The sequence below is a fragment of the Apium graveolens genome, chromosome 4 (genome assembly GCF_009905375.1).
Source record: "Apium graveolens cultivar Ventura chromosome 4, ASM990537v1, whole genome shotgun sequence".
Classification (NCBI taxonomy): domain Eukaryota; kingdom Viridiplantae; phylum Streptophyta; class Magnoliopsida; order Apiales; family Apiaceae; genus Apium; species Apium graveolens.
The window spans coordinates 164,531,258-164,543,545 of NC_133650.1; positions in this window are offsets into that span (position 1 = coordinate 164,531,258).

A 12,288-nucleotide genomic window follows, 5' to 3' on the forward strand; every position below is an offset into this window, starting at 1 on the left:
TTCTCAGGTATGTAAAACGAACATTGGAATTTAGTTTGGTATACTCCAGGTACACTGCAAACAACATGCTGGTGGGATATTCCGACAGTGATCTAGCTGGGCAAATAGATGACAGGAAGAGCATAAGAGGAATGGTTTTTTATTTGAACAATAGTCTCATAACCTGGTTCTCTCAAAAGCAACGGTGTGTTGTATTATCATCTTGTGAGGCAGAATTTATGGCTACCACTGCAGCTGCATGTCAGGCGATTTGGTTCTACTGAGCAAAATAACAGGTGAAGAAGTAGGACCCGTTATATTGTATATCAATAACAAGTCTGCTATCGATTTGGAAAAAAACCCGGTGTTTCATAGGAGAAGCAAGCATATAGATATACGATACCATTTCATCCGGGAGTGTGTGGAGAGAAAGGAAATAATCATTAAGCATATAAAGTCAGAGTTGTAGCATGCAGATATAATGACAAAGGGACTCACCACAGTTAAGTTCGAAAGGATGAGGAGATTGCTGGGATTCAAGGAGCTAAAATTAAAGGGAGTTTCATATTAAGGGGGTGATTGTTAGATTATTATTTGTAATATGAAACTATATTTATTTATTCTGGTTTTTATTTGTTCAGCTAGGTAGTTTGCTACTTGTTTGAATAAGTCATCACATCTGTTCTAGTCGTGTGTTAGTAGAGATGTTGTAGGTGATGCACGTTAGCAGGTAGAGTCATTGTAGGAGTAGGTTGCTTAGTGTGATCCTACTTTTTAGCTATTTTCTTATCAGCATTTCTTTATATTGTACTGCATGGTTCAGTAATAAAATCAGAGCTTCCACGGAAATTTTTGTCTCTCAGTTTACACATTAAACACCTATATATATATAACAGTCTGTTTTTCTATAGTGAGAATGAAATTTTTTCAGGAAAAAGGTTAAAAAATAGAATTTTTTTTCCAGACCTTCAAAATTTTAAACCTTTTTATGCATAGCTCGGACATCCTTGCATTAGCCGATCTTTACATACACTTATATACCACATAGAGTACTAATAATATCTCAGAAGATCAATAAAAGAACCCCTACATAGTGTGGTATGAAAAGTTTTCTTATTCAGCATAATCGGAAAAATCACTATTCATAAGGGTTTCAAAAATTCCAAAAATTGGGGTTATTACATCGTGGGCCTTCAAGGAACCTACAGCCTCTTCTACTGACATGTTGTCTAAGTCACCAAACTGCTCGATGGTAGAAACAATTTGGAGAAATTTGGATGGTACAGCACGAAGTAATTTTTTTACCACATAACTCTCTTCAATCTCTTCTCCCAGAGCGCGTATCTTAGTAACCATTCCATTCAACTTTAAACAGATTCATCTAGTTGATCACTATCTTTCATACACAAGGACTCAAACTCACTCTTTAACGTCTGGATTCTGGCCTTTTTCACACGCTCCGCTCCTTGACACATAGTCTCGATAGCCACCCAGGCTTCTTTTGTTGTTTCTTTATCAGCTACAGACAATAGAACATCTTCCGGAATCCCCTGGTATATGGTGGCCAGGGCGATTTTATCTTGTCTGTCATCAACCTTAGCTCCCTTTTCTTTAGTCTCAACTGCATTCCACACCCCTTGAGCCTTCATAAATACTTTCATCTTTAGTGCCCAAGCCCTATAGTTACTTCTGGCCAGCATCAGATAATTTAGGCCAATCGCACCTTCCTTCAACTTGTTCGTCTCTGTCGTTGCAAATATATATATAGTTGCAAATATATATATTGGATCCCAAGCTCTGATACCAAATATAGAAAAACAGACTGATATATATATGTAGGTGTTTAATATATAAACTGAGAGACAAAAATTTCCGTGGAAGCTCTGATTTTATTACTGAACCATGCAATACAATATAAAGAAATGCTGATAAGAAAATAGATAAAAAGTAGGATCACACTAAGCAACCTACTCCTACAATGACTTTAACTGCTAACGTGCATCACCTACAACATCTCTACTAACACACGACTAGAACAGATGTGATGACTTATTCAAACAAGTAGCAAACTACCCAGCTGAACAAATAAAAACCAGAATAAGTAAATATAGTTTCATATCTATACTATACTATAATAGCCGGAATAGAGATAATTTGGTTCAACGGTTTGGTTCAACGATAATTCCCTAATTTTGATTATTACAAAAATAGATAAATAGTGTTATATATCTAATAAACTACTAAATTATTAAACTACTACTAAATATAGTATACTTATCCTACTAAACTACGAATACAACTTATCCTATTATTAAAAGATATATATAATAGTGTTATATATCTGCTAAACTACTAAATTGTTAAACTACTAGAAATAGTCTATTTATTCTACTAAATTACGACCACATGTTATTCTATTATTTTTATTGTAAATTTATAATCATTATATATTTATATAAATATTTTAAAAATATAATCTAACTGGATAAATAAAAATTTAAAATATTAATGGGAACCCGTGCATCGCACGGGATTTATGCTAGTTACAAATAATAATCCAACACTCACAAGGTTTAAGTTCTTGAGAGTTAGCGACAACTAATAAGCTTGAAACTGCGTAGAACAACTTGGGGTAAAAACTTTTGCAGCATAGTTTATAGATTTTAAAATTCAGATCTTTCTGACTTTCATCAATACATGTTTTATTTCTCCACTGGTCTTAAATGATGATCATCTCAAGCTGCTCTCATTGAAGGTCAGTGACTAAAATCAAAGGTGCCAGGTGCGGAGTTTTTTTGCCTTTAATACTTGAAAATCAAATGCTTAGAATTGGCGTAAGTATTATTCTCTTCATTCACGGGCCAATACCTTTATGCTTGACTATTTTTTTCCCACATGAAAAAACTGTGAGGTTATATATATTCTCACTGACATCTAATATTACCTATTTATGGTTACTATTGATTAGTTCACCACAAAAGATTCACATGCTTGCGTTTTTAAGCAGCATTTACAATCCGTCGTTGTTCATTTACACTCATACTTATTACTCTCTTTGTTTTCTAAAAAATTTGAGACATGGGAGAGCATTTTAAGACAATTTATGAGACATGGGGCAGAAGTTTTGTTGTCGACATGACATGGACCAACTTGCTACTATTTGTGGGCAGAAATTTGTGTTGTCAACATTCAAGATTCCATGGACCAACTTCTCTGCAAAACTCTTGGTGCAGCAACTGTTAGTGTAGGTGCCCTAGAGACAATACATTATTCTTTTAAATCTTTATGTCAGTTGATCATTCAATAAATGTATTTATTATGACCTTAATTACTACGATATTTTTGTAGCATAATAAATGTCCTTAGAATCATGATACACATTGTATAGTTTAAGTACATGACTTGAACTTGCGATTATATAATATATCATATTCTTAAAGGTCCATAGTCGAGTATTATTATATATGACAATAATAATACATAGATAGACTAGTATGTTGTTTGACAAGATAACCACATCTTATTGGTTATAAGTATGGGGATACTAAAGTCAATACATAGGTACATGTGAGAGTACATAAGTATGTGCTTTGTCATTGAGTGTTGAACTGGATTACCTGTCATTACAATAGCACTTTGATTATCACAGTAAATAGGTATTTTAGAATATGTTAACCCATAATCCAGTAACTGATTCTTCATCCAAAGAATTTGTGCACAACAACTTCCTGCAGCAATGTACTCTGCCTCTGCAGTTGATGTGGAGATTGACTTTTGCTTCTTGCTAAACCAAGAAACTAACCTGCCTCCAAGAAATTGGCAGCTTCCACTTGTGCTTTTCCTGTCAATTTTGCACCCTGCAAAATCTGCATCTGAGTAACCTATTAGCTTAAAGTCTGATTTCCTATGATACCACTATCCTACATTAGTTGTACCCTTAAGGTACTTGAAAATTCTTTTCACAGCTGTTAAGTGAGGTTCTCTTGGATCTGCTTGAAATCTTGCACAAAGACAGGTAGCATACATGATATCAGGTCTACTTACAGTTAGATAAAGTAGTGAGCCAATCATACCTCTATAATCAGTAATATCTACTGATGTACCAGTATCCTTGTCCAATTTTATTGCAGTGGCCATAGGAGTGGATGCACTTGAATAATCTTGCATTCCAAATTTCTTCAACAAATTTCTGGTGTACTTAGATTGACAAATAAAAGTTCCTTCTTCATTCTGCTTGACTTGAAGGCCCAGAAAATAGCTAAGTTCTCCCATCATACTCATTTGATATCTTGACTGCATTAGTTTGGCAAACCTTTTACAAAGTCTGTCATTTGTGGAACCAAAAATGATATCATCAACATATATCTGCACCAAAATTAAGTCATTTCCATGGTTGAGATAGAATAAAGTTTTGTCAATAGTCCCTCTGTTAAATCCACTTTCCAGAAGAAACTGAGCTAATGTCTCATACCATGCTCTTGGAGCTTGCTTAAGGCCAAAAAGTGATGTATCAAGTCTATATACATGATTAGGAAACTTTGAATCTACAAAACCTGAAGGTTGTTCAACATATACTTCTTCTTCCAATTCTCCATTAAGAAAAGCACTTTTTACATCCATTTGAAAGACTTTAAACTTTTTGTGAGAATCATAAGCCAGAAATATCCTTATGGCTTCCAATCTAGCAACTGGTGCAAATGTTTCATCATAATCAATTTCCTCATGTTGAGAATATCCTTTTGCAACCAGCCTTGCTTTATTTCTTGTAATTATGCCATCACTATCAGTTTTATTTCTGAATACCTACTTTGTACCAACAACAGATCTATTCTTTGGTCTTGGCACTAGGGTCCAGACTTTATTTCTTTCAAATTCATTTAACTCTTCCTGCATTACTTGCACCCAATCAACATCTTGAAGAGCTTCTTCCACTTTCTTTGGTTCAGTCTGAGAAAGAAAAGAATGATAGAGACATTCATTTGTTGTTGTTGTTCTAGTTCTAACACCTGCTTCAGGATTTCCAATAATCAAGTCAGGTGTATATGCTTTAGTCCACTTTCTTGCAGATGGAAGGTGATCTCTAGAACTGGATGCTCCCCCATGATCCATACTGTCTCCATCAACATTTTCTGATACTCCCCCTAAAATTATGCTCTCTGAGTTGGATCCTTCAGAATTTGAGTTTCCAGAATTATCATAACTTGGCCCATCAAAACTTGATGAATCAGAACTTGAAGAGCCTGTTCTAGGTTCTGATGCTTTTTGAGATGTGGTTGGATCTTCAATATGCTCCCCCTGCACAGGTGTATTTTCCTTTGGCGTAGTCACCACAGTTTCAATAACATCAGAGTTTAACCCATCAGAGTTTGTAGTATCAGGATTTAGACTATCAGAATTTACAGAATCAGAATTTAAAACTTCATTTTCAAATCTCAGCTGATCATGATCATTGAAATCTTCAAGTCCAGTAATCTTCTTATCATCAAACGAGACATTGATAGATTCCATGACAACCCTTGTTCTTAAATTATAGACTCTGAAGGCTTTTGTGGAAAATGGATATCCAACAAAAATTCCTTCATCAGCTTTTAGATCAAATTTGGATAGCTATTCAGGATGAGTCTTAAAAACAAAACACTTGCATCCAAATACATGAAAGTACTTCAGATTTGGCTTCTTTTTCTTCACCATCTCATATGGTGTCTTTCCTTGCTTGTTGATAAGTGTTACATTCTGAGTAAAACAAGCAGTCTGCACAGCTTCAGCCCAAAAGTAGGTTGGTAACTTTGCTTCATCAAGCATAGTTCGTGCAGCTTCAATAAGAGTTCTATTCTTTCTTTCAACAAATCTATTTTGCTGTGGAGTTCCAGGAGCAGAGAATTCCTACTTTATTCCATGGTCTTTGCAGAACTCTTCCATGATCAAATTCTTGAACTCAGTGCCATTATCACTTCTTATGATCTTCACAGAGTCTTTGACCAATTTATCTAGTTGTTTGACATGATCAATCAAGATGGATGCAGTTTCACTTTTTGTGTGCAGGAAATACACCCATGTGTATCTGGTAAACTCATCTACTATGACCATAACATATTTCTTCTTTGTAATAGACATGACATTAACTGGACCAAATAGATCAACATGTAGTAGGTGATAAGGCTCAAGAATTGAAGATTCAGTCTTGCTGTTGAATGAAGATTTTCTATATTTTGCCTTTTGACATGAATCACAAAGGCCATCAGGAGCAAATACTGATTTTGGTAGTGCTCTCACAAGATCTTTCTTGACTAGTTCATTTATATTGTTAAAATTTAAATGAGAAAGTTTCTTGTGCCAATCCCAGCTTTCTTCAATTGATGCTCTGCTTAACAGACAGATTGCAGAACCATCAGAACTTGTTAAAAGCTTGGCTTCATAAATGTTACCATGCCTGTATCCCTTCAGAACAACTTTGCTTGTAGATTTGCTTACAACTTCACAGTGTTCTTCAAAGAAATCTACATGATAACCTCTGTCACAGATTTGACTAACACTCAGCAGATTGTTTTTAATTCCTGAGACTAGAGCTACATTTTCAATGATGACATTCCCAAGATTGATATTGCCATATCCCAGAGTTTTTCCCATGTTGCCATCTCCATAAGAAACTCCTGGGCCAGCTTTCTCCACAAAGTCTGATAGCAGGGCTTTATTTCCAGTCATATGTCCTGAACATCCACTGTCCAGAACTAGGATGTTTTTCATGTTGCCCTGCAATCACAAAAACCACTAATGATTAGTTTTAAGGACCTATACTTGCTTGGATCCTTTGACCTTATTAAGTTTGGTAGCATTTGCATCGGATTTAACTTTAGAGTTTATGCTAACATTTTTCTTATCAGATTTTACAGTATCAGACTTTGCATCAGAACTTACACTAGAAGGAATAATGCTAACTTTCTTTAAAGAAGGTTTTATTTGATAATAATCATAGTACAGACATGATATTCCTTACAATTATAAATGGAATGCCATAAACTACCACAATGAAAACAAGGATTTTGTGGTTTAAACCTAACAGTATGACTCTTAACTCCTGATTTAGGAGGTAAAGAGTTTATATCCTTATTTTTCCTGCAAAAAGAAGCAAGATGGTTAGTGTTTCCACAGTTATTGCATTTTTTCTAAGAATATTAGGAACAGACTTATAATTATTGCTTTTATTCACACCTTCCTTTCCATTCCTATTTTTCCTAGGTGGCTTTACCTTGTTTACATTCTTAATCGCTTTCAACTTATACTTAATCTGCTTCTTTGTCATTAAGCCTATGTTAACTTCAGCTGGTTTATCCTGTTTTAATTTATCAGAAGTTAACTCTGCCTTAACTTCTGTATCAATATCTTTCATCTTTTTAGAATCAGACTTTACAGTTTTAGCTACAAACTTAACAGGATTTACCTTTGGCTTAGTGGTCAGTTTAACAGTAATTGGCTTAATTTGTTCAGTTCCTATTTCACTTTTATCATCTCCATAACCTAAGTCCTCTTTCCAGTTTCCACTACTTAGCAAATTCTGAGTTGTTCTGCCAGAGTTAGTCCAAGTCCTGATAATCGCTCTTTCCTTTTCTAACTCAGTTTTTAGAGATTTATTCAATTTTAACACTTCATCTCTAACATAAAAAGCATCATCTCTTTCTTTCTGAGTTTGATGGAACATAACTAACTCTTTTTCTAAATAGTCATTCCTTTTCTTAAAAGCCAGATTTTCAGAAGTTAACCTATCACATGTTAAGGTCTGATCTCTATAGCTAATGAATATGGTTTTAAGATAAGATCTCAACTCAGTAATATCATCAGTATGAAAAGCATAAGTTGTTTGAGGTACCTTTAACTCAGCAGCATCAGAACTGCTATCAGCATTTGCCATCAAGGCATAGTTCACCTCATCTTCAGAATCTGAAGTGTCTGTCCAGCTTTTCTTCTTTGTGAAAAGTGCCTTGCCTTTGTCACCATTTCCTTTCTTGCAATCAGGAGATATGTGGCATTTCTCACCATAATTGTAGCATTTAACATTTGAGTAATCTCCTCTGTCAGACTTTCCTGCTTTGCCTTCAGATTTTCCGAATCCCTTCTTTACTACTATATCGGGAGTTACTCCACGTATTGCTTGACGTAAAATCAGAACTTCCACTTTTCCTGGAAAACTTCTTTCCCCTTCTGAATTTCCTGTAGACTATCTATGTGATACCCTTCACCATAAGAGCATACAATCTCATCATCTCTTCATCAGCATCCATCTCAGATAGACTTTCAGTTTCTGAATCCTCATCATTATCAGAACTTGATGAATCTGAATCAGACTTTGTGATGAGAGCCTTTCCTTTTCCTTTCTTTGAGACAGCCACTTTGGGGGATTCCTCCTCAGCCTTAAGAGCAACTGTCCTTGACTTTCTCCCATGTCACTTGCTTCTTTGATCCATCTCAAGTTCATGAGTTTTGAGTATACCATAAATTTCATCAAGAGTTGTTTGATCAAGAGCATAGTTGTCTCTTATAGTAGTTGCCTTCAAATCCCAACTTTCAGGAAGAGCTAAAAGGAATTTAAGATTGGAATCTTCAAGATCATATTCCTTATCCACCAGTGACAGATCATTCAAGAGTTTGACAAATCTGTCATATAAACCAGTTAATGACTCATCAGGTTTTGAGTCAAAGTGCTCATACTCTTGAGTGAGTATAGTCCTCCTGTTCTTCTTAATTGCATCAGTTCCCTGGCAACTTGTCTCTAAGGCATCCCACATCTCCTTTGCAGTCTTGCATTTAATTACCCTATTTGACATGACATTATCAATGGCACTATGCAGCAAATATCTTACATTTGCATCCTTGGCAATAGATGAGATATCTTCAGCTGTATACTCACTTTTCTCCTTTGGTATAGTCTTTGTTGGCTGATCTAGAACTACAACAGAGAGCTTGGTTGACTTATGTGGTCCTTCATTAATTCTGTCAAGGTATTCTGGATCTGTAGCTTCCAGAAACATAGCCATCCTCACTTTCCATATGGGATACTCAAAAGGTCTCAGCATGGGAACCCTAATTGTCTCATATCGACTGTGGATTTGAGTCTTTGGAGTTTCTTCAGTTTTGGTGGGCTTGGTTGGATTTGTTCTTCTTCAGACATGATTGTTTTGGATCTTTACTGTATGTGTGTTAACAGATAGGCTCTAATACCACTTGTTAGGTCACACACACTGTAGAAGGGGGTTGAATACAGTGTATAATACAATCAAATCGAATTAAGAACACAAGTATGAAACACAGAATAATCTTATTAATAAAATAGTATTGCAATGGAACCGTTCTCTCTCAGTGATGAACAAATATCACGAGTGCTACTAGGGTTACAATGAATAATATTCATGATAATGATAACACTTCTAGTGTAAACCCTACGCTGTGTTTATATACCACACAGTTACAAGATAATCTCTAATTGATATCGAATATAATTATATATTCTAAAATATATCAATTAGTTATCTTTCCTCCAAGTCTTCTATTCTTCATAGAATTTTTCTCCATGCATATTTTTTCTTGTTTTAGTCTTGATCTTCTATCCCTTCAATCAACCGCCTTCCTTATCTGAAAGTCTTCTTAAGTCCTGATATTATCTCCTGATGAATATCTTCTGATATCTTAAGTTCTGCTATCTTAAGTTCTGACTTCAGTATAAGTACTGATTTCCAGTTAAGTCCTGATTTGTCCTGTTAGTCAAGATCTAAAAACTAAATACAAATCATTATTAGACATGACATCACAAATATATCTAACATTGGTCAAAGAGAAATTTTTTGTGAAAAACTGTTTAAAACCCCAATGGAGATGGAGCTTGGATGAGGGCGGATCCCAAAAGATGTATTTTATAGCGGGAAGTAAGTGGCTGAAAATGGGAGGAGTGACGGCGGCGAGTAAGTCAACAGAAGACAATAGTGGTAAGTCAGTTACCGTGACAGACGCAAATGTGATAATACGCAGCGGTGATACTGGGATTCCTAATGATAATAAGTTACAACTATCCCGCAAAATCTGGGAGAAAATAAAGGAGTAATACCTGTTTCAGATAATTCAAATTATAAAAATATAGCTGGCGTGCTGGAAGCGGGAAACAATACAGATGTTGAAATTAATGGGCTTAGAGTTATTGACCCGAAACACCGCAGATTGGGCCACGAACATGGGCCTCCAGAATCCACAGACAACATAGAAGACGTAGACATGACTACACACAACGGTAATGAGGAGAACCAAAAAAACTTGTATCTGGTGGGTGCTGCAATGCAGGCCCGGCACTCATCATGAATTCGTTAAGCTGGAACTGTCAGGGACTAAGGGACTAGGGCAACCTGGAAAGATTCAGTTCCTGAAAGACGTTATTCATCAAGAACAGCCCTCGGTTATTTTTCTGTATGAAACATTGAGTAGTAAAGAGCGAATGGAACAGGTTCGAAGAAAACTGGGTTTTGATGGGTTGATAGTTGTCGAACCAGAGGGAAGAAGTGGCGGATTAGCATTGTTATGGAGGAACGCTGGTCAGGCTCAGTTAGTAAGTATGTCAAAGAACCATATTGACGTGGAAATCAAAATCAATAGTCTCCAGCCGTGGAGACTAACAGGATTCTATGGTGAACTAAATAGGGCGTTAAGGAAGAGAACTTGGGATCTGTTAAGACACCTGGCAAGGGACTCCAACCTACCTTGGTGTATATTGGGAGATATGAATAACATAGTGTCCCAGATCGATAAAAAAGGAGGAGCAATGTACCCACATTGGTCGATAGATGGATTCAATGAAACGATTCAGGAAATAGGAGTACAAGACTTGGACATTATGCAGAAAAACTCTGACATGAACATTATGTAGAAAGTGAAGCAGTGTGGAGAAAAACTGGGTGTTTTGGGGCAAAAAAGTGACAGGTTACTTTAATAAGCGTATAAAAGATTGCAAAGTCAGATTGAAACAACTCAGAAACAAGCAAGATAGACAATCAGCCCAGGAGTACAAGGAAGCAAAGCATCATTTATTCCAAATTCTTGACCAAATGGAGTTATTCTGGCGTCAACGATCGAAGCAACTGTGGTTAAAAGCAGGAGATAAGAACACAAAGTATTTCCATGCTGCGTGTAATACTCGTAGACGTACGAATCAGATACAAAAACTTAAAACTGATGACGGCGAGTAGGTGACTTGGAGTAATGGCTTGGCTCAATTAATCACAGACTTTTATAAAAATCTGTTTACTGCTGGCCAGGTTAATATTGATGAAGTGATAAGGTGTGTTCCACAATCTATTTCTGCGATACAGAATGTAGAGTTATTAAAGGAGGTGACTAAACTCGAGGTGAAGGAAGCAATTTTTCAGATGCACCCGGATAAAGCTCCGGGGCCTGACGGCATGACTCCTGCATTCTTTCAGAAATACTGGAACATAGTGGGCAAGGATGTTCTGAAATTAAAGAAGGAATTTTTTAGTATAGGAGAACTAATGGAAGGACTGAATGAGACTAATATAGTGCTTATTCCGAAGAAAAAGAATCCAACGGGTGTGGGGGACTTGCGTCCTATTGCATTGTGTAATGTTCTAGTGAAGATAAACACAAAAGTCATTGCAAATAGAATGAAAGCTCTGCTGGATAATGTAGGCTCAGATAACCAAAGCGCGTTTATACCAGGAAGGCTACTCACAGACAATATTATGGTTTCGTATGAGATTATGCACTATATGAAGCGAAAGAAGGTTGGAAAAGATGGATACATGGCTTTAAAGCTAGACATGAGTAGAGCCTATGATCGAATCGAATGGGAATTTTTAAAAGCTATCTTGAGGAAAATGGGTTTTAGTGCATGGTGGGTAAATTTGGTTCTTAGATGTGTGACTACTATTTCTTATCACATTGTCCATGGGGATAACATTATGGGACCTATAATTCCAAGTAGGGGACTTCGACAGGGCGACCCCCTATTCCCGTACTTATTTATTATATGTGCGGAGGGTTTGTCGTCATTGCTTCGCAAGTATGAGGAAATGAAATGGTAACATGGAGTCAAAATTTGTTGTAAAGCACCCACACTCTCATACACACTATTTGATGATGATAGTTACCTGTATTGCAAGGCCAATTTGAATGAAGCTGAAAAGATGCTAGAGCTCTTAAGTTTATATGAAAAAGTATCAGGACAGATGGTGAACAGAAGCAAATCATCTGTATTCTTTAGTTAGAATGTGATCTCGTACAATAAGGAAATGATTTAAAGAAAATTGGAAATGG